A 23,649-nucleotide genomic window follows, 5' to 3' on the forward strand; every position below is an offset into this window, starting at 1 on the left:
AAAAAAAAAAGAAACCAAACTATCTGCTCAGTTAGGGTATACGTGTTGATGCACAAACACTTGTTAATAGGTATTCCTTGAGCCATGAAAATGTATCACCTATCCCTAACTTTTGGCTTGTTCTACTACTCACTCTTAATGAAAGTATGCCTTATTTCGAGCTAAATATTTAAAACATGTTTTGAAATGTAATAGTTTATTTGTGGGCAATTGAACTGTTTCTATCAAAGCTGTACATATAAAAGCCATCCTGATTCAGAAATTGTCCTTTGTGACACCTCGCTCAGTTGGAGCAGTCACTGAAAACCTGCAGCACCAGCTTGTCACAGAGCAGGAAAATGTGGCCCTTCAGTAATTTGGAGAAACTTAGCGAGGCTTCCCATTTTAAAGCAAAATCCTCTCTTGCATTTAAAATTGGAAATTCTGTATGATTAGATTTCATTCTCTTGCTTTAAGAATTGTGGCGTACCTACTGCAATTTTAGGAACTCATAAGCAAGGATTCATTTAGTAAAGACATCTGGTAAAAGTTAAATATTATTAAGAAGGCGAGGGGTGGTAAAGAAGGCATGGGGGAATAGTAGGTACCTAGGAAACATTTAGACTAAAGAGAAGTATGGCCCTGAAAGAAAAAAGGCCCCAAAGAGAAATATTATCGACCCCACAGTTATGCATACTTTGGCCATGATCATTCACTGAAATGAAGTAAAAGACATTTCTATCCTGAAAATAATGTATTTCTCCTGCTAAATCTTTTAAAAGTATACATAGAAATCAATATGAGAGAATTTAAATCATTTTTTGTCACTTCCAAATGTATAAATACAAGCTAAAAATAGTAAATTGATATAAAATCATAATCCTGTAATGTTAATATGTAAGAGAAGATATTTCATTCAGGAAGCTGGGAAAAAAATAACTCAGTAAAAACCAGATGCGTACTGGTTTCATCAGCAATCTCATGCAGTTGTAAGCTCTAGGAAGCTTTAAAGTTTAGTTAATTTGATGAAAGTTTAGTAAGTCAGTGGCTGGTAAATGAACCAACTTAACAACATGGCTACCTTCTGATCTTTCAATAGCTCTTCTATTTCCACAGGTTGGGAGATATCAAAATGGTTGCTATTTCATGGTATGCTCAATTTCCTAGTTGATTAAGAATCCTCTCTAATAAAAGAGAACTTTGGATCACACTGCAGACACTAATTTGCTCATGACTTGTGTTTTTTCCCCACTGCAATAGGGAAACTAGTTGTTAAATTTTGACCCTGGCTAGCCCTCAGATGGAAGAGATGCCCGTCCTGGGAAGGAAGCTTGTTATCTGTGCATAATTAGCTGTCAAATGGTCTATGCCCAGGTCTTCATGCAGGTCTTACTCTGTGGGGATTACTTGAACATAATCCCGACAGAGTTTGCTAATAGAAAAGTTGCTTAAACACTTTTTCAGATAACCAAGAATTGGCTATACCTCTCAGTTATTCTAGGCATATCTAGAGCCAAGTTTATGCCTGGGCTCCTAACATGACATCAGTCATTCCTTTGGATGTGACCAGGGAGTAAATTACATTAAGAGCATTGCATCATAATATCTAGGTAACTCAGGAACTCAGAACATTATAGCTGTAAAGACCCTTAGAAACAATCTTAGTTATCTCCTTGTATTTAATCTTTTGTCTCGTTAAAACAGCCATCACCACTTACAGTTACAAAATGATTGTCTTGTGATGAGAACTCTTAAGATCTACTTTGTTAGCAACTTTCAAACACACAATACAGAATTATTAACTACAGTCACCAAGCTGTACATTACACCCCCATGACTTACTTATGTTATAACTGGAAATGTGTACCTTTTGGACAGAGATTGGTTTTTTGGGGTGATGTGAAAGGATAGGAACTAATGACAAGGGTAAGATAGGTCAACTCCTAGCTCTAAAGTGTATGAGTTGGCTAGTGAAGGAGCGGCATGAGGGCTACGTGAAGGGCTCGCTATTAGCGGGTTATGATTCTCACATTTGAAATGATCCAGTATAGTCAAAGACAGACCAACTCCTTTTCCACAAAGGTTACAGTGACTGATCATTTTGTTCTTATGATAGTTTTTCTTTTAGTCCATTAAGGCATTTTATTATTTTAAAAGTGCATATGTCTATATATAAAAACATGCATGTGTGTGTATACTCTAACATTTATTGAGCACTTACTAAGTGTAAAGCACTGCTAGCTACTTTCTGTGCATTATATCTAATCCTTATAACTCTATAAAAATGGGAATGGAAAGCTTAAGAAATTTATCCTAAGCCCCCAGGTAGTTAAGTGGAACAGATTAAAATGAACTGAGATCTATCTGTTTCCAGAGATTAGACTCTTACTTACCAAATCCATAGCATTAAACAAGATATTAAAGAGAAAGTAAATATCATAGGGGTGGCTATTCCCTGTTTCTGGCTTTTTTTAGACCAGTAGTTCTTAAACGTGGATGTCCACAAGAATCAACTGAGGCATTTTTTAAAATATTAGAGGCCTGGCTGTATCTCAGACTTGCCATATACTCAGCGATACGTCCTAGGAATATGTGACTTTATAATACAGCCAGCCAACCAGGCACTGATACGTAGGTCAGTGTTTGGACAAAGTACTCTAGGCTATAATTAACCCAAACAGTAAATAGAGTTTCTCTACTATGTTATTCTGGGAAAGAGAGCTCGGTAGGCTAGAAAATCTTGTAATTTTGCCTTGGTGTAGCTCTAGAATCATCATTTTTGGTCACTGAGAAAACCCTATACATATTAATTGGGTATTTAATTAAGAATGGAATATCTCTGCACAAGCTGCAGGACATATTCAGAAAGAACTTCTGTGACTTTTTGATCTATTCCTTTCCTCAAATATGTTAATTTCCTGTTCTAAATGTATTCTCTTTTGCTGAAGAAAAGTGGCAAGTGTATAAAAAGTATCACATTTATCCCTTGGAAAAAATATGCTAATATTCTCCCATAGTACTCTGTTCCTGCCTAAATGCTAATATCTATTTCAGTGCACTGTAATTTATCAGTTTACAATCATTCTGCTGTCACCAGACTGTCCAAGGGCAAGACGAGTCTTATTTATCTCTGTGCCCAACATCTATGCTGTGTTCAATTAATAGCCAATGAATAAACCATCTTTCTCCCTTCCCCCCGGCCCCTCCCTTCCTCCCCCCCCTCACTTTTTATATATATATATATATGTTATAACACACTTTTTTCTATTAGGCTAAGGAGCCAGTACTGCTTTGGTTTGAATTTGAGCTTCTTCACTTATCAGCTCTATGAGCTCAGACAAGCTGCTTATTATCTTCATGCTTCAATTTCTTCCTCTGTAAAAGTGGTATTATAGAGTATCTACTTCTAAGGATCATTACGGGCATTAAACTTAATGTACACAAAGCACCTGGAAAAGTGTGTGATATTTAAAGAGGGTCCAAGAAATGCTAGCTCTTTGTGATAACCTTACTGTAGGGCTTCAGATGCTTAAGGACAATAGCAACAACAAAATCTAATTTTGGAGTAAGTAGACATTTCCTTTATATTATCTAGGGGCAAAGTTTGCTAAATAAATTAACAGTGGATGGAGTTTGTTGGAAGAATGTTTCCAACTATTTAGGTAAATCAACTGCTTCTAATTACTGTCAAGTAATTTAGAAGCATCATTTCCATACATACAATTGATATGTTAATTACAAACGATCATTATTTATTCATGAAAAACTATTCTTCTCAGTCCCTCCACTGTGTCCCACTTTGTTAAGGAGAGGAACAGTGGGTAGGAGATTTGCTTGATAGTAGCATGCATAATGTGAGCGAACTTGAGAGGGGAAAATCAACAACTAACCCAACACTACAAAAGAGTGGAGAGGCTGACAGGAGAAAAGAGTGTCTATAATTACACATATTTTCATCCTGTGAGAGTAGTTATAAATATAAAAATTTCTGAACCATGAAAGCAGAGAGTGCAGAGCATTGCCAGCAGGCCCAGGGGGCAAGAAACCTAGAGGGAACAAAAGCTTTAGAAGAAAAATCAGCACCAGAAATCACAAATCTAGCATATGGGTGATCTCAGCTCACCTTTCAGATCTGGAGGCTAAAATTGGAAGCAAATGCAGCTACTACACTTCAGTTGTAATGCTTTATAGTAACTGCTCAACTCATGATGTTCTGGCACCAAATGAAGGAAAAAAATTCCTGATGGTTGTTCGGATGAAGATTAAACACACACACAAATACACACAAACATGTAATAAATGCACACACACATTCAATAAACATATGTACACACACATACACGTGCACATACACACAGGAAACACACACACATACACAGACACACAGGAAACATACACACACATACACAGACACACACAGCCATCTTCAGGAGTACAAATGTGAGCACTAGAGATCTGGTAACAGAAGCAAGCAGCATGGGAAAATATTCCTGAGAAACGAGATCTTCCAATCAGTCTGTTAATTTTTGAGGAGTAAGTTTCACCAAGAAGTCGAGGTTACAGCAAACCCTTCCCAGCCATGATTCACCTGATTCGTGCTGCTAAAATGCATGCTGTGTCCGCCCACGCTCTCCGAAGCCTTGACACTGTGACACCAAAGCCCTGAGGTGCAGAGACTCTTGCTGACGTTCAGAAACAGTCATGTAGAAACTGCCGGTTTTCAACGTTTGCTTCCGGGTGTGGTTTGGCAAACGGGAGGGGTGTGGAGGCATGATAACCACCATCCCACATACCCCCAAAAAACTGCCTCCCCCATACTCCCCACTATTATACCTCACTGAAACATGCAAATAATATCTCAGCCACTAAAATTTAGTGTGACTCCTTCATCAAATCATCAAACTGACCCTTAGTATAGCCTGTGTGACAGGGCAGAAAGTCCAGGGATTGGAGTCAAGAGGGTCGAGGCATGTGAATAGTAGACAAATCATTGATTAAGGGTGTGATCGTTAGGGGTGCCTGGGTGGCTCAGTCGGTTAAGCGGCTGCCTTCAGCTCAGGCCATGATCCGGGGGGGTCCTGGGATCGAGCCCAGCATGGGGCTCCCTGCTCAGCGGGGAGCCTGCTTCTCCCTCTCCCTCTGCCTGCCGCTCTATCTACTTGTGCTCTCTCTCTATCTGTCAAATAAATAAATCTTTTTAAAAAAAAAAGAGTGTGATCTTTAGAAAATGCTCTTCCTCTTTGTGCCTCAATTCCTAGATAGAGACAGTCTCTGGTTTTAACACTCATGTCCCAGGAAAAGCCTCAGTCCCGGGCAACCCGAGACGGTTGGTCATCCATTAAGATGCAAGAAGATGTTGCAAAGAGGACACGGTAGCACCTGGTACATGCTCTTTCTTCAGTAAATATTTGTTTGTTTTTAAAAAATCAGCAGCCCTTGGGGAGTTTGAATTTTCAGTGGACACAAGGGGAAGCGATTTTATCAAAGAAGGATGGGTCCACTGAACACCAAAGGGCAGCGTGAAGAATGGGAAGGGAAGAAGAGATCTGACTTAAGAGAAAAGTTTGAAACGGTAGGTCTCCTGGCACCTAGGTCATTATTGCTCAATTTGCAATTCTGCCCAAGACCCTAAATGCAGACCCAGCATGATCTGCTGCTTTTGCAGGATCCCAAGAATGGTGGAAGCTGGCTTAACATGTCAAACTAGTTTAGAAGGAGTACCCAGGTTCAGTTGAGCTCTTTTAAATGTTAATGAAGTAGTGTTGCATACCTCAACACTGGCTGAGATCCCTAAGGACAAATACCAAAGCCCACCCTTCAAACAGTCCCCACTGAATTTTAGGATCAGTGGCCTGTTATCATGATGGGGACAAGGCTAGTACTGGAAGGTTCTATGAAAGATTTTGCAAATTAGAAAAAAGGCTTAATCAAAGGAGGTATGGGGGAATCTTATTTAACTAAGCACGGTACACATTATCCTATCTTCTCTCCCTGCAATAACAACTGGGATTCTGTCAACCAGAATAGTGTTTTGTTTTTGTTTTGTTTTTTTCCCCTTCGGTGTCTTACTCTAGTGATCTCACAGAGACCATTGTTTTCTAAGGGGTGTCTGAGAAATAATAGGTTCCTGAAATTATTCAGTCAAACCCTTCAAAGGATACACTTTATCATTTAACCTGTTTTAGAATCCTAGACGCCCAGGCAATTCATATAAAGCATAAGGGAGAAACATAAAAAAATCTAGGCAGAAGTTGTCTGAGTCCAGAGCTGTCAAATGTGTTTCCTGTGAAGTGTAAAAAGCAGCAGGGACATTTATGTTGTTGCGTACCATGAATAATAAACATTGATAATAGCTATAACATTTAATTTAATTGCAGAGACTCAACATTACAGATGCCTTCTTGCCGGAGAAGTGAACATTTAAAGGATATTTTGGGTTTAGTGTCCAATATCTCTCTGGCTCTGCATATAAATGTCTTTTCCAATTAAAAGCACACCCACAGAATATTCTTGGATTTGTCACCAGTGACTTACACTAAGATTTTTCATGTAGGTCCACAAAATAAAACATTTCAAATGCTTTAACTGGCTCTAACCTCCAAAGATTCTTTTCACCCCTCCTCTCTGGTTCTTGCTGTCACTGGCCATGCAGCTAACCAAACTAGACACTTTGGGGACATCTTTCATGCTCTCCTCAACCCACATCCAATTAACCACCATACTGATTGATATTGATTCCCCATTTACCATCTCATCTCTCCTCCCTCTTATTTCTTATGATTTCTTGCCTGGATTTTAAAATATCCTCTATCTTCTCTCTTATCATCAAAACTCTTCTCCAGATTCTTGTCTGAGTCCCTTGGTCTTTCCATGCTGTTGCTTAAATCCAGTGAAGAGCAGAATACCCACAGCTCTGGTAGACACTGTCCTAGAGAGCAGAGACTGGGCCACATCAATCGTTTCTCCCCAGTACCCAGCACAGGGCACAGTACTTACCCAACGTCTACTTAACCTATCTGGGGAGAGCTGGCTTCAAAGCTTTGACCCACAGATTACCAGCTGTATGATTTAGGGCGAGTTATTTCATTTCCCTGAGCTTCAGTTCCTACACCTGCAAAATGGTGTAACATTTTCTTCAGAGGTGTCATTTAAGATCTAATGAACTACCTATGTAAAGTACCACGTACTAAACCTGGCCCACGGAATGCACCCACGCACCCAAGAAAGGCAGGTTCCTCTACCCGATGAATATTTTCTCATTTTCTAGAAATAAAAATAAAAACTTGTATAACATGCAAAGTACTTCCCTCAAACAGGTGGGCCCAACCTTGTTTCCTTATATTCGTTTTCAATATATTGGCAACACGTATTTCGTTTTTACCATGTATTTTCATGTTTCCATAATCTCTCAGTCTTATTCCCCCAGCCTAGAATGTCTTTCCTTCATTCTCCTGTGGTAGTAAATCTCCACCCATCATTCAAAGTCCATTCCAGATAGCACTTCTTTTCTATTAGGTCATTTTCTTGCTCCAAACACCTTACAGTGACCTATAAGGACTTTCCCTCTGCACTCCCAGCTGACCTCTTCAACTTTACCTTCTAAGACTCTCCCCCTCCTTCATACCCCAAATCACACTGGAGTTGTTTTTTGTATTGTAGTGCCTCATTCATTTCTGCCAAAATTTTGGTATGACTAGCTCCCTGTCATGAAGGGCTCAAGTAAAAAAAAATGCTCAACTTTACTATTAGCTAGGGAGATACAGATTAAATCCAGAATGGGACAAAAATGATCCAATTATTTTTAAAAATTGATAATATATTGCCAAAGATTTGGTGAAATTTATGTTCTCATACAATGCACAAGTATAAACTGGAGGTCAATTTGGCAGTGTCCATTAAAATAAAGTATGCCCATATCTCCCTAACCTTAGCCCCATGTCAATATTCACCCTAGAAAAACAGTCACTGGTACACATGAAGATTTCCATTAAAGCCGTGTTCACAGTAACAAACAAAACAGAACAAAAAGCCAATTGGGTAACGAGCTAAATGTCCATCAAGGGGGAAATGCTTAGATTAACCATGGTACTCACACACCACAGAATACTACACAGCAGATTAAAAATGTAAGTATATACTGACAAGGCAAGATGTTCAAGACATACTTCTTAAAAAAAAAAGATTTATTTGAGAGAGAGAGAATGTGAGAGCGAGTGTTGGGGGAGGGCAAGGAGGGGCAGAGGGAGAGGGAGAGAGAAACCCAAACAGACTCCCTGCTGAGTGTGGAGCCCAATGTGGGGCTTGATCCCACGACTTGGAGATCATGACCAGAGCCGAAACTAAGAGTTGGATGCTCAACCGACTGTACCACCCAGATGCCCCCCAAGACATACTTCTGAGAAAGCAAGTCACAGAATAATAAGTACATATGAAAATATCAATGCATTTTTAAAAATTACTTATAAAAATAATAATACCTAGCATTCATTGAGTGTTTACTATTAGGTATTGTTCTAAGTGCTTTAAATTTATCAAAATAGTTACCCTTCCTAACAGCCTGGTGAAGTATGTAATATTATCATCCCAATTTTGTATGAGGAAACTGAGGCACAGTAAGTTTCCAAGGGCACACCATTAATGGGTAACGACTCTGTCTCCCCATTTGCCTTGTAATCACCGCTCTGTATTGCCTTATGTGTTTAGGTCTAAAAACAAATAAAGTTGTGTGTAACATTTAAAGTAATTAAATGTTGTGTACGTGTATACTGAGTGCAAAGAAAAATGTTTGCGTAAATACCCACTCTCATAGCGTTTCTTCACGAGGGCAGGTGGAGGGAGGAAGGAGCTAGAATGGAATGAAGAAAGGGAAATGGTTAAAGGGATTTAAAAAAAAAATTGACTGCATTCTTTTCACACTGAATTATTTGGAAATTTTATAAGGATGTATTCATATTTTTTTGTATAATTTGTTTTAATACAATAGCCCAGTATCATCATAAGGAAAATGACAGGGAAAGTCATTCTAGAACAAACCAAAGAAGGTGGGACAAAGGGTAATTTTGTTTAAAAAGTGCTTTGAGGCACATCTTTGAAGTAAGTTGAGCAAAAATAAATTACAACTGTAATTGCCTGGGTAAATTAGGTGAAATGAAGGGATTTTAGCTGCATGACCACAGAAATTATAGATATAGAAGTGTGGTCTGTGTGAGCCACCGAGATTCCGTTTGACCAGTCGTGACTGAATGTTTTTTCTGTTGGTACCGTTAATTTGCTGAAACCTGTCCAAATTTTCCTTTCTTCCACGTCCTCTCGGTTGTTTATTGGTCTGTGCTAGCATTTTAGTTATATGGCCTGGTAGATCATTCATGCTGAAGCAGGAATGCTATACATCCAGGTTTTCAGGGAGTGATGTTTGAGTGAGAAATGGTGAGGAAGGATTATGAAATACTGCAGGTTTAATTTTTGCTTTTCACCTAATGGCTCCTGAGATGAAAAACTGCAGTGATTTCAAGCTTGATAGATGTGAGATCCCAGAGACAGGTACAAATCAGTCCACCCAGGAAGTTTTTTGAAAAATGACATGAGTCGGCTTTATAATCCTACTTTTATATGATGATTATTGATCCTCTGCCCCCTGTCCCCCAAATAACAATGTGGGGCAACAAAGAAAGAAACAGAGTTATTCCCTACACAGCAGATTCAAAATGAGATCTGTTTCTCCTCTTACTAAGCAGTAAGTTATGTCCACGCCTGGTTGCCCTGCCTCTGATTGTGGCCCTTTTCTAAACCACTTTTCACACTGCAATCACAGTAAGCATTCTAAAATGCACATTTGATCATGTCACTCTCTTGCTTCAAATCCTGAGTTGCCCTATCGCTTAGATACAGCCCGAAGTCGTCAGGCCAGTGTGCCTCATTACAATCTGGCCCCTGCTTATATTTTCAGGCTCCAAACAGAAGAACTGGCAATTTTGTCTCAGGTCTGGACTCTGTTATTGCTCCCTGTGCGGCTCTTCCGTATTCCTCGCTGCCTCCACCTACCTGCAGCATCTACTTGCCTATGAGTCTCGTCTGCAGGAGGAGCCAGGTCTGGCCCTCCCACGTCCCGGTTATAAATAAATAGTTGCCCGTCCATGATCTCCCACAGAACCCCACACTTATGCCTATTTCTTCCCCAGACCCATAAATATGAAATCAGATTTATTTATTTATTTTTCTGTCACCAATGACTAAGACAACACCAGACCCAATGATATTTTGCTGAATGAATGAATGAATGAATGAATGAATGAATGGATGAATACCTAAATTTTACAAATTGGTTAAGGTTCATCAACAACTTTGTAAGTTAGCTATGTTGTCACTTCTCTGAAAAGACAACAATTTCCTAGTTAATGGCCACGGCTCTAATTACAAACTAGTAACAAGGATCACAAACATTTTTTTCAGTTCTTACTATGTGTCAGGGACCGTGTTATGCCATTTTATTTTTTAATTTTTTTTAAAAGATTTTATTTATTTATTTGACAGAGAGAGACACAGCGAGAGAGGGAACACAAGCAGGGGGAGTGGGAGAGGGAGAAGCAGGCTTCCCACAGAGCAGGGAGCCCGATGCGGGGCTCGATCCCAGGACCCCGGGATCACGACCTGAGCCAGAGGCAGACGCCTAACGCCTGAGCCACCCAGGCGCCCCCGTGTTATGCCATTTTAAGACCAAAACATAAAAACGAGGAAGCCACTGTTATCATCTTCTGTGATGAGGAGAGCAGGGCTGAGAGAAGTTACTAAATTTCTCCTCAAACTCCACACATTCCACTGAATTAGTCTGTGAGAGTTCAGTCGCCCAGTGCATTCAGAGTGCCTGGCAGATGCCTGGGCTGTAAGCTGTCCAAGGAAGCCTTTCCTGTTACTTTTGTTCCTGATTTTGGGACTATGCTTGTGTTTCTGCCTGCTTCATTTCTAAGCCTAGTATCTGGGGATTTTTAAGTTGCCATTTTTAAAAAAGATTTTATCTATCTATTTATTTATTTATTTTTAATTTTTTTTTAAGATTTTATTTATTTATTTGAGAGAGAGAATGAGATAGAGAGAGCGAGCATGAGACGGGGGAGGGTCAGAGGGAGAAGCAGATTCCCTGCTGAGCAGGGAGCCCAATGCGGGACTCGATCCCCGGGACTCCAGGATCATGACCTGAGCCGAAGGCAGTCGCTTAACCAACTGAGCCACCCAGGCGCCCCGATTTTATTTATTTATTTATGTATTTGAGAGGAGAGAGCATGAGAGCACAAGCAGGAGGGAGGGGCAGAGGGAGAAGCAGACGCCCCGCCGAGCAGGGAGCCCGATGTGGGACTCGATCCCATGACCCTGGGATCATGATCTGAGCCGAAAGCAGATGTCTAACCGACTGAGCCACCCAGGCGCTCTAAGTTGCCATTAATGCAGTGGCAGGTATACTGAGTAGAAGATATATTTTTTAAAAAGTTACATTTTTTTAATCAGCAAAAACTTTAAAAATTTAAAAAAAAGGGGAGAAGGAGCTACTGCCACAGACCTCATCTGTAGCCCCTTGTTGCTTCTCCAACATGCCAGGTGCTCTTCCATCTTAGGGGCCTTGCACTCTTTCCCCGGGATGGAATGTTCTTCCCTACATACTCATGGGGCTGAGCCCCTCATCTCCTTTCGTCCTCTCCTCAAATATCACCTCACTGATGCTCCTCTGACCACCCAGCCCCACACCCTCTCCTCCCGGTACCCTGGCACTCCCCAACCTCCTTATACTGTACTGATTTATTTTCTTTTCCCTTAATACTTGCCACCACCTAACATTATAGATGTTTATTTATTTATTTCATTTATTGTTTATCTGCCCGACTGGAATAGAAACTCCATGAAGGGAAGAATTTCCCAATCTCTCTCTTTTTTTTTTCACCAGAGGAGCCTGACTGCCTCAAATAGTGCCTTGCACACTATAGATGCTTAAAAAATACTTTTTTGAATGAATGAATGAATATCAAGACTATAACTGGGCAATGTTATATAACCTTGTTCGGCTACATATATGATCTAGATACAGGGAATTTAACTATCTTTTGTCAACAGATAGCCCGATTTTTATCTCTCAAACTAAAATTTTGGTGGAATAACTGAGCAGCTAATGTATTAGAGAAAGCAGACGATGTGGTTAGATCTAGAGAGAGTAACACGACAAAGATAAAGTTTAAAGTTTGACTCAAGTCCCACATTTCTATAAATAATTGAAAGTGCATCAGAGGGAATGTTAATGACTATATTTGATTTGTTTTATTCACAGAATAATCAAATATGCCTAATAAGTTGCACATAATGAACTTCTTGATGATTTTCTTAATAAATTTATTAGAGGTCAAACAGGTTAAAAGTGATTGGGCTTCTTTGTGGAACACTCCAAATATGTGCAAAATATTATTTAATACAACTGGAGGAAATATTTTTAACATTTACAAATATTAACACCATAAAATGATGTGTGATCTGATAACTAGCATCATACAGCTTTGTATTATCCCTCCTGCCAATTTCATTTAATAAAATAAGACCCATGTGAAATGGTGTGTGCAATGGGTTCCTGTGGGAATTAGCTCTGTCTCAATTGCTATGGCATGGGCAGTGATATTTAAAGTGGCTTCTTACATTGCTTAAGAATGAATAATAACATAATAATCATTTAAATTTTCTAAAAATTTAAACAGGATCAGAGACACAAAAATAAAGAGAATTTCAGGATTAGCAACAGTCCCCCCTCCCAGCCTGGTGGTCAGCCTCATTCCAGACCCATTATAAAACTCAGAGAGCTCTCAGGGTCTCAGGTTCCCTGCAGACTTCAGTTCTAGACTTTATGGAGTGGTCAAATATGATACTGTGTCATCTAGATTCAGGCAGAAAAGTTGAGAGTTCTTAGCCTATTTCTGTTCATAACATATCGGCACAATATTTCTACCAATCACCCAAAGCTAAATCTAAGGCCAGTTATGAGTAATGTAGCCATTTCTATTTATGAAAAACTTAACCTGATGCTTCCAGGAGAATTAGATAAAAGTAAGCCCCTTTAGGGTATGATCTATGTTTTGTTTAAGCTGCTTCTTTCTCAGTGCCAGGCATAAGGGCACCTGGTTAATCATTTTTTTTTTTTTTTTTTGGCAGTCTGATTGACTCCTTTAAAGTGATTTCTTAAAATACTGCCTGCCTGTAGAGAGAGATTCACTCACGGTGAGCTGTCAGTCTCTGTCTTCGTCACCCATGGTAATTAAGGTCAATGGCAGGGTTCCTTCTCATGGATCCTATAATTCTGAGACAAGCCTTGGATGCAGTCTCCTTTCCAGAATGGTTGTCATTTGTGAAATTCCCTACATGCTATGATTCGGTAGAAGTCTATGGTTCAATTCGACACACTTTGCAACTTCCTTAAACGTGGTTATACCCGATGGCTGAACTTAGAAAGGTGTGGTTCCGGCACCACGACTGCCAAGACTCCTTCCCTCCTTTTCCCGTAGCTGAGGCTCAGCAACTAACCTCTAAGTGTGGGCATCTGACATGAACCTCCCAGTAACCACACAGAGCTTATGATGTGTTATATGACTGCCTTCTGTATCAGCTTCCTCTTGCTTTGTAAACGTAATCAAGAACAAGACAAGATCAAAATCCATTGTGCAAAACTGCACAAACTTGGCTTAACTTAGGTATACCTATGGAGCCGTGGTATATTAACAACATCCTAACTGTGCTTTAGGTTGATGCCAGCAGTCTGTAGGCCAATATTTAATGACCTAAAAGAATATTCTTTCTCAAGCCAATTAGGCTTAAATTGAATCCTTAAGCACAGCTTTTAGGCAATAGAAATTGGCTTCTCTGCTAATGGTTAAAACAATAACCTGTAATTGGGTTTGGTGAATTCCTCAAAGCCAAAATGATGCCAGATCTTGATGTAGCACAGAATTTGAAGACAAATGTTGTATTCCTTCGAGATAAACCACATAGTTCTCAGCCAACAGAAGAAGGATGATTACTTCCATTTTCTGCATTTGCAAATTAAGACTCTGTAGCAACAGGAAATACAGACAGACCCATCTGGGAGTTTGAGGAAAAAGGCTGTTGGATAATAACATACAGCAATAATGGTGCATGTTTTGTGGAAAGATGAAGTCTTCTTTTTGCCAATGCTATCTGTATTTATTAATTCTCTCTTTACCCTCATTGCTATTAGGCAAGGGAGATAGGACAGGTGCCCTTAAATCAGTTTTGAAGATGAAAGAACACCAAAAGATCCAATGACTTGCCAATACCAGCCAATGAATAGGATCCATTTGCCTCTGGACTTAGAATGGTCAATGGGGGACTTTTACTGTCTCTTGAAGACAAACAGAGAGCAAAGGAAATGACTTAGTCTGAGATGAGAGTTTAAATATATATGCAGGCAAAATTCTAAGATAGCAAAGGGACTCTTGCCTGTCTTAAAGGAAAGTTATTTACATTTACAGTTAACATAAATAATAGTTAATAAGAATTAATGTTAGTGGCAGGTACTTTCACACACTTTCTCTTAATCACATCTGCCCTGCGAGAAAGGTATTGTCATTTCTGCATTATGCATGATGAATTAGAGTTTCAAAGAGTAAATGATCAGGCGCCTGGTGGCTCAGTTGGTTAAGCATCTGCCTTCAGCTCAGGTCATGATCCCAGGGTCCTGGGATCGAGTCCCACATCGGGCTCCCTGCTCGGTGGGAAGTCTGCTTCTCCCTCTACCCCTCCCCCCTGCTGGTGCGCTCTCTCTCTCTCTCTCTCTCTTTCTCTCATTCCCAAATAAATAAAATCTTTAAAAAAAAAGAGTAAATGATCATATTATGGTTAGAATATCCTTACGCTCCTCAGAAACTATAAGAACTTGAATTTGAACGTCTTAATTGAGATGGTGAAAATATCAATTGTCAAGAAAGTAACAGTTTTCTAATTTCCATTAAAAGTAACATAGAAAGACAGAAAATGGTTTCTGAAGTTGCTCTCAGGTGCCAGATCTTAGTCAAGTGGTACAAGGCTATAGAAAGAAAATGTAAATAGAGAAAAAACAATACCATACTTAAACAGTGAAAAAGTATTATACATTTCATTTCATAATGAATAGCCACAGAAGGTATCAGAAATCCTTAGACTATCACCAGATTTCAGAATTGATGGACATCAAGATTCCTCTCACACTTAAAACAAAAGGAAATAAAACCTTTTTGGTAGCACCTGTAAGAATCTGCCCCATCTGGTTCCCAACCAACTCTTGAGCTCATCTTACTTGACTCTCCATGATGCAGTCGCTCTGCTCATATTCAGCCAGTCCCACGAGGCAAGTCACAGACTTCCTTCTCTGGGTGCCCCCCCACAAGCTCTGCCCTTGCCCTCTGTCTCAGCGAGACTATCCCTACCGCTATTAAAAGTAGCTTCTCATACTCTTTTACACAGCACCTTGTTTTCTTCTCCTTTTCTCTTTCTGACACTTGTCACAGTGCTTAATTATAAGGCAGTTTTACATCAGGAAGTATAAATTTGTGTTTTTCGTGTGTTTCCCCCCCATACCCCTTGGCTTCCTTCAGTCCACACCCAGGTAAAAAAAAGACTCAAAAATAGCTGAAAACCTTTGGCTGTACAGCAGAAACAAATGGCAGCATTGCTTTTCATCATCCAAAGACGAGATAGAATTGGGGCTGGGAGAAAGGCAAAGAGGAGGCCACAGGGCTCCATTGACTGTACAGACAAAAAGTAAAAGGCGAAAAGTTCCCAGAGTGGGAGGGGAAGAACAGGAGTAAGGTGGGAAAAGATTCAGCACATGCTGGCCTGACAGCGGAAAACCAATTTGCCCCCAGCCTGTGGACGACTGGTCCTATTCCATAGTCCCAGACAAGTGTAAGCCCTCTGGATTTAGGACATTAGCACACTGCAGAAGGCTGGATAATGGCCCACAGTGGTCTTATTCCCTGGAACCTATAAATGTTGCCTTACATGGAAAAAGGTTCTTTGCCGATTCTTAATTAAATTAAGAATCCTGAGATGAGGCGATTATCCTGCACAATCTAGGTGGGCCCTGAATGCAACTACAAGTGTCCTTATACGAGGGACGTGGAAGAAGATTTGACACAGAAGACAGAAGGCAGAGACTTGAGCGAGGTAGCCACACGTCAAGGAATGCAGGCAGCCACTAAAGCTGGAAGAAACGAGAAAAGGATTGTCCTCTAGAGAGAGCCTCTGGAGGGAGCACAGCCCTGCTCACACCTTGGTTTTGGGTCATTCAACTGATTTCAGACTTCTGGCCTCTAGAACCATGAGAGAACACTTTTCTACTGTTTAAGCCATCAGGTTCGTGATAATTCGTTGGAGCAGCCATAGGAAACTAATCCACATCTGGAGTGAAAATCTCATTATCCTGGCCAGTGCAGAACTGAACTCAATCATCAGGGTGATTTCCTTTAGGTTGCGAGAAATGATAGATAGATATATCACCGGTTACATATAGATTTATGTGTACATACTTATTATTATTATCAGTATCATTTTCTTACTCTCTGCCAGGCAGAAAGTTCCATGAGAGTTACAACCTTTTTTATTTGGTTCGCCATCTATACCCGGGGCTTAGCTCAGCAGCTGTCACATAATACTTGCTCTACAGATAATTGTTGAATGAATGAAAAAAAAATTGCTGAAATAGCAGCACAAAATGAGGAAAACAAAAACAACACATGGTAAAAATAACTCTGAGAAAGACTGCACCAACAACTACACTGAACGGTCGAATACCCATTATCAGCAATCTAAATAGGGATTTAGGTCAGTCTGACCCCACGTGTAGGAAGGCTTTCTAGCATCTAGAGATTTGTCCTTTATTACTGACTAACCGTGAGTGTGTCCTGGCACCGATACGTTTTCAGTCAGTTTTACCAGCACAATCTCAGTGGATGCTCGAAGCTCCAGGTTAGCTGCTAATATCTGAGAAGCAATATTCGCAGTGCCCATTGCTGCAGGCTGAGACCACAGGGCGGGAATACAGCAACTGTAGCCGGTGAGCTATTGTTACCTTTCTATGGGGGGGGGCCAGCCTCACAAGCCACCTCCCAATGAGGGGGACCAGACCACCACCTGCTCAGCCTTGCCATGTACCGGATGATATGGTGCCTTGCGTGTGTGTCATTCCCAAGGTGACTGGGATAAAACAACACGGTTGCATTTTTCGTGGCTCCTTCATAGCTGTGAGTGCAGTGTCACAGGAAGTCATCCAGAGAACAAAAACTTTCAGTACTTGACTGAAATTCCAGCTTGCACTCCTATTTAATTATAACCGAAACAATCCTCCACTCAGCTGCCGAGAACGGTGAAGAATCTGGAAATGAGTCCCAGGCAGAGAGGAGACGTGAGGAGACTAGCTTTCCTCGAGGCCCCGGGGCCGAGAACGGAGCTGGGGACCCTCACACCAGGCGTCTAGGGAAAATGAAGACTGAGGCTCTGCCTCCCTGCCTGCCCCCTCTGAGGTCTCCGCCTGCTCCCCTCTGACAGGCAAGCGGACATGGGCAGGGGCCGCGCAACAATCCGGGCTGTACCTGGCTGGTCCGGCCACGCGGTGGCCTCTGAAATTTGTGTCTGGCACGGAGCCGAGGGAGGGGTTAGGCAGGTATGGAACAGCTCAATACATCCAAACCAAGCTCTTCAGGCCCTTTCCGTACTCGGAGCCACCTGAATTCAAGTAAACGCATCCTTTTCCAAAACATTACTATTTTTAGGAACAGTTCTTAACTTTCGAAAGGTCAAAGTCCCTTGTGAGAATGTGAGAAAAAAAGGACAGACCCTTTTCCCACCAATAATGCACTTACGTAAACCCATAAAGGTTAAGATTCCTTGATCTTTTCTACAGATGGATAAAAATACTACTTTATTAATGGCTGAGAAATCTATTTACCTTTAAATTACAATGAATAAGGCCAGACTGCCTGAGTTAGAATGTCCAGCTCTATCATTCAGTAGCTGTATGACCTTGGGGAAGTTACTTTTTTTTTTTTTTTTAAGATTTTATTTATTTGTTTGACGGAGAGAGACACAGCGAGAGGGAACACGAGCAGGGGGAGTGGGAGAGGGAGAAGCAGGCTTCCCGCTGAGCAGGGAGCCCGACGCGGGGCTCGATCCCAAGACCCTGAGATCATGACCCCAGCCGAAGGCAGTGGCTTAACCGACTGAGCCACCCAGGTGCCCCGGGGGGAAGTTCCTTGATTACTTTCTTCCTCAGTTTCCCCATTTTGAAAATGAGAGTACTAATAATAGCACCTACCACAAAAGATCATTATGGAAAGCACATGGAAAGTGCTTACAATGGTGTCTGGAGTTCAACAATTCTATATGGAGCCTTGGCTACGTACAGGGACTGTTCCAAGGCTGAAGGTAAGGCAATGAACAAAAATTACTGCTCTCAGTGGGCACACATTCTGATGCGGAGCTTAAATTTTCACAGAAAATTTAAATTAAATTAAATTAAATTAAATTAAATTAAAATTTCATAGAAATCTTATTTCATAGTAATTTTTAAAAAATCACTTTATTTTTGTTTTCTCTTTGTTCAGATAACAGGTAAATGAGATTTTCATACAGATTTCCCTTCTGGGATGCTGTAGCTCCACAGAGCTCAAATCTAAGGAATTCTAATTTTTGTTTCATCCTCATTCCACACCCGACAGCATTTCTGCATAAGTAATTTAGACTGTGAGTACTCACCCTTAACTTGGCATAGGTATTTATAAAATGGGAAAAAAGCCAAATTCCAGGAAAACAATTTATTCTGTTCCATCCCTAAACTTTTACTCATTCATCTGTTATGCTTAAAAATCAATTAGCACTGTGCATACACTGTATCAACAGCTTTATTTAGGATTAACTACAGAGCTGGGCAAATTTAACTGCAATTTTCCCACCAATGATGCTCTAAAAACACGCATGGATTTCAGAGGCTAATGAAGAACTCTTCTCGCAGTGCCATATTTTTAAAGTTCTTGGGCTTTTACTTTATCTTTCTGTCTTCTGCTGTCTGCCTCCCACCTGCCCTCTCTCCCATCAGTACCAGTAGGATATCATACTTCAAGTTGATTCTTTTGAACTTTCTCTGTTTAAAAAAGATTATTAGGAAATAATTATAGATTCAGAGGAAGTTGAAAAGAAATAGAGAGGGAAGTCCCATGTACCCCTGACTCAGCTTCTCCCAATATTAACATCTTGTAAAAGTATTGTTTAATATTAAAAATAGAAAACTGACGTTGGCACAATCCCATGGAACTTACTCAGATTTCGTTGGGATCGACTTTTTAACTAATAATTACATTTGGTAAGCATCAGTTATGATCACAATAAAGGCTGGAATTCAGTTCATGTGTGTGTATTTCAGTGTGGGTTTCTGTGTATCCATTTCTGTGGGGGCGGGGGGAGGACAAACTCTGGCCCTACCCATTTCATGCTCGACTGTTCCGAGGAACAATTGGGAGAATATCACGTAAATGCTGTTCATAAACTGTAAAGTACTAAATAAACAGAAAGTATTATATTGTAGTAGATTTCTAATCTTTCTGTTCAGGAAAAATCTCTCATTAGTAGTGTACACAGAGAGTAGATGGAGCCTACATCCTAAACAATTCCCTTCCTTCTTTAACATTTCATCAGATACAGGACTGCTCATCTCTGGATGAACTTAATTGTTCTCCACAAGGATGGAACCAGGACTGGAGCACAATGGGGTGTGAGCTGGATAGCACATTCCAGAGCTGGACTGGTCTCCTTCCATGTCTGTACACTATATTTTATTAATGCCCTGACACTCACATTAACATGTTTTTGTGGGTTTTTTCCCCAACTTCCCTCATATTCCTCTTGAAATCAACTGAAATTCCCAAGCTTTTTTTTTTTTTTCCTCTCAGGTTTTGATGTTTAGCCATTCCTCCCTGATTTTGCACAGAGATAGTTGTTTTCTGGGCACAGGAGCAAGACTTCATGTAGATTCTCATTAAATCAGGCCTATTCTACCATTCTACTGAGATTTTTTTTATATGTATCTGGACTCTATCACTAAATTTATTTACTGTCTCTGCCAGCTCCACATTGGCTACACCCTTTACAAATGGTCCTTTAGTCCTTTCTTAAAATTGCTGAAGACATACTTGTGCATAGAAGGGTGAAAAGGAGATCATTAAAAAGCTATAAATCCGAACTGTAACATTTTGACCTTCTGTTAATGTTAAATTTTAATTAAGCACTCAGCTCTGTTTTTACTGAGGGTTGACATAAGAGATAGCCCTACACAAAAGGCCTATGTATTTTCTAGAAAACTGTATTAGGTGATTCGATGTCTCATTTGTAAGAATCCCATGGGAAATTTCTCTGGAGCTCAGGTTTAGAAAAAAAAATTTTTCCCTGCAATGATAGCTGAGCTGGTATGAGTTTCCTTCTGTTTTGTCTTCCAAGACACTAAGAGAGAAACTGAAAATCACTTGCTCAATTGCTGTACCTTTTCTTTATTTCTATTTATTGATTTTTCCTTCTTTCCATCATCCCACTTTATTACCTAACACGCCATGTTAATGGTTCTGTATATACATATTTTTTTTTTACCAGACATTATGACATATCCTTTCTAAAAGGAGGCAGGGAATAGAAACAAACATACATAATCAAGACATCTTTTCAAATATCTCTTCAGATGTTTAAAGATTCCACGGAATAATTTCTTCACTTTTTGAGTAGGACTTTAGGAAATGTTCCCCAGAGTACTTGTACTGAAGTAGTTTAGGTTTGCTTCAGCCCTTCAGATCACTTTTTTCTAAATTTTTTTTCTCAGTTTATAATGACATGTTCTCAAAATCTTCCACAGTAATTTCCCCAAATGGTACTTTAAGGTGTAAAGAGAAATAATTTGATCATTTCCTAATCTTTTCTCTTTTTTAGCTCTTCCATTAAAGGGTTATTGTTTTTTCTTTAATTAAGTACTTCTATCTGACTGAAATTTATACTGAAAAGACTTCTGGATTGGGTGTTAGAAGCCCAGGGTTCTTGCCTGGGATTAACTACTCTTTGCACGGCCAGGAGAAACTCATGAAGTTTCTCGTCTATAGAATGAAAACTACCTCTTGATGAACATCTGTTCAATATTAGGCACTCTTAAAATGTATATAACTTACTTTTAAAAACTTTAAAATATGTAGTTTATAATATGTAGTTTGATTATATGGATGTGCAATATTTGAAACCCCAATTTTAGGAGCTTAAACCAGGTGGTCTGTAAGAATTATATCAGAAAGGCAATATTCTAGAGCTTGGCCACTGTAAAAGCATTTATTATACTATTTCACTGAATAAATGATGCTTTGCTTATTAGCAAAAATATGTCAGAAATGGATTCAAAATTGGTGAAACTAGTGACTCATTAACTACCATGATAAGTGGAACTTAACTGGTAAAATTAAAAGTTTTAAATATACATGGAATATTAAAGACTTTTGGAGCCATTCCCCACCTTTGCACGAACAGGGTGCAAAAATCTTAAGGAGGCTCATAGCCCATACCATAGGATTAGTGGCCTAAGTTTGATATTTCCAACTGCCAGTTTAATAGGATTTCTTGTTGTCTGAGACTGAATGTAAGGGTAACAAAATCCTGGCCCTGGAATGTCATTTTATCTGCCTCAAGTGAACCTTTTTCCCCACGTAATGACTGAAACATCTGGATGGACAGAGAACTAGAATTTCTCTCTCTCCCTCTGCTCCTCCCCACTGTGTGTTCTCTCTTTCTCTCTCAAATAAATAAAATCTTAAAAAAAATAAAATAAAACAGGCCTGCATGTGTAGCAGAACTTGCCTTAAGATTTACTTTTAGCAAGGCTAGCATTAACTATCATAGGGCTACTGCTAACCCTCTTCAACCTTCTTCAGTAAACACACTTACTTATCAAAGGTGTGTGTCACCAAATTATCACAGGACAGTTCTTAAAAGACACTTTGCCTCATTTTAATCTTCATCAGAGCCCTTCGTTAACCACTCGCCTTATTCCAGCTAGGAAATTCAAGTGTAGAGGATGTTAGCTTATAATCATATGAATATTGAGTGATAGAGCCTGATGCATCTGATTCTACTCTCCAATACCCCCTGCAGCCACCCAGATAAAGTCACATGGTCATTGCAAGGAAAAGATGAGAGATTATGAAATGCCTACAGCTGTTTCCTTGCAAATACATGGGTTAAACAAAGGCTCTTTAGCTCCCTTGACAGATAGTTAAAAGTCAACCAACCACCCAGTAAATTGATTTCATTGACATTTATTGTTGCTATATGTATACTCACAATTCCTATTAATGTATTTTTGGCTCTTTTTTGTACTTTTCCTTTTTTTCAAAATCTATACTTTAGATCTTCCCAATATATTCAGATAAACTGTAGTAAATTCATACACTGAGGCACAGATTACTTTGTGACATAATTGCATGACCTAGCTCTACTGGAAAGTTGGACTCTGAAATGATCAGTTGAAACATGCCTTGAAACAGTCATAGTTACCTAAAGGTCAACAAGAAAGTTCATCTCAAGCATTGTTACATAGAAAGAAGTAAATGAAATGGTAATTTTAGAATTGGAATGCTGAAGTGATATAGAATATTCGTGGATTGATGATTTTAATGGCCATCAGAGATCAGCAGAGTTGAATAAGTAGTCTGGGGTTCTACAAAACTACTAGTCAGGCCAAAAATTAAAAAAAAAGGAATAAACAAAATACAAGATACAAATACACAAGAATTTACCCCCTAGTTACCAATATCACATTCCAGATGCATTTTATTTTGGATGTTGTGTTCTAAGCAGAGATCAACATGGTCACAAATAACCCAGATCTAGTTGATTAATTAAAATCTTAAGTTCTCAAGGAAAAGATCTTAGGTGAATACATAGGTAAACATTGATCTATTCTTATTTAAACTTCTGAAATTTATGCTTTTTGATTATTTTTGATGTAAGTAGAAGTTAGGGGGAGAAAATGATTCATTTCAGATAAAGTTATTTCTTTAGCAAGTCCTTATTACATGAGGAGGTAATGGCATCCGAAGAATACAAGGGAATGAAAAAAAAAGTATGTTCATACTTTTACTTTAAAATGTTATATATTTTAATCTACCTTAACTTCATGCCAAAAGGAAAATATATAGGATGAATACATAACATAACCAAACTTTTTTGGGGAAAGAGGCTAATATATTTTTATTATAGCTGTACATTAAGGAATTAGCTGGGCATTATCTTTTTCCATTAAAATCATCCTTCCTCTTTAATTAAAATAAAAAATACAGGGTGAGGAGTTCTATCTTTATTTTTTAAATGTGTGTATTTTTCTATAGTAATTTGAATAAAAAGTGCCTTGGAATTATTATGTTCTTCTAAACATTAAATCCATTAGAGTATCATATGGGGGGAAAATTCTACTAGTTGGGATGATTTTGTGGGGTGGTTTTCTAACTAGTTCATACTTATCACCCCCAAACAGATGAAACGAGACACAAAAACTATAAAATGACTGCTTTTTGTAGGTTTATTGTCCATCAATGCTGAGGAAGCTGTTTAGACACAAAATTCTGATTTGTTCTA

The 23,649-nt window shown here is 39.3% G+C and overlaps 1 protein-coding gene across 1 annotated transcript in view; it reads right to left on the minus strand.

Moving 5' to 3' along the window:
- The window catches only part of LIN7A (lin-7 cell polarity scaffold A), a 112,819-nt gene that overhangs the window by 10,595 nt on the left and 78,575 nt on the right, over nucleotides 1-23,649 (minus strand). The gene's annotated exons all lie outside the window — the stretch shown is intronic.

This window comes from Leptonychotes weddellii, chromosome 5 (genome assembly GCF_054177405.1).
Source record: "Leptonychotes weddellii isolate Sample4059 chromosome 5, ASM5417740v2, whole genome shotgun sequence".
NCBI lineage: Eukaryota > Metazoa > Chordata > Mammalia > Carnivora > Phocidae > Leptonychotes > Leptonychotes weddellii.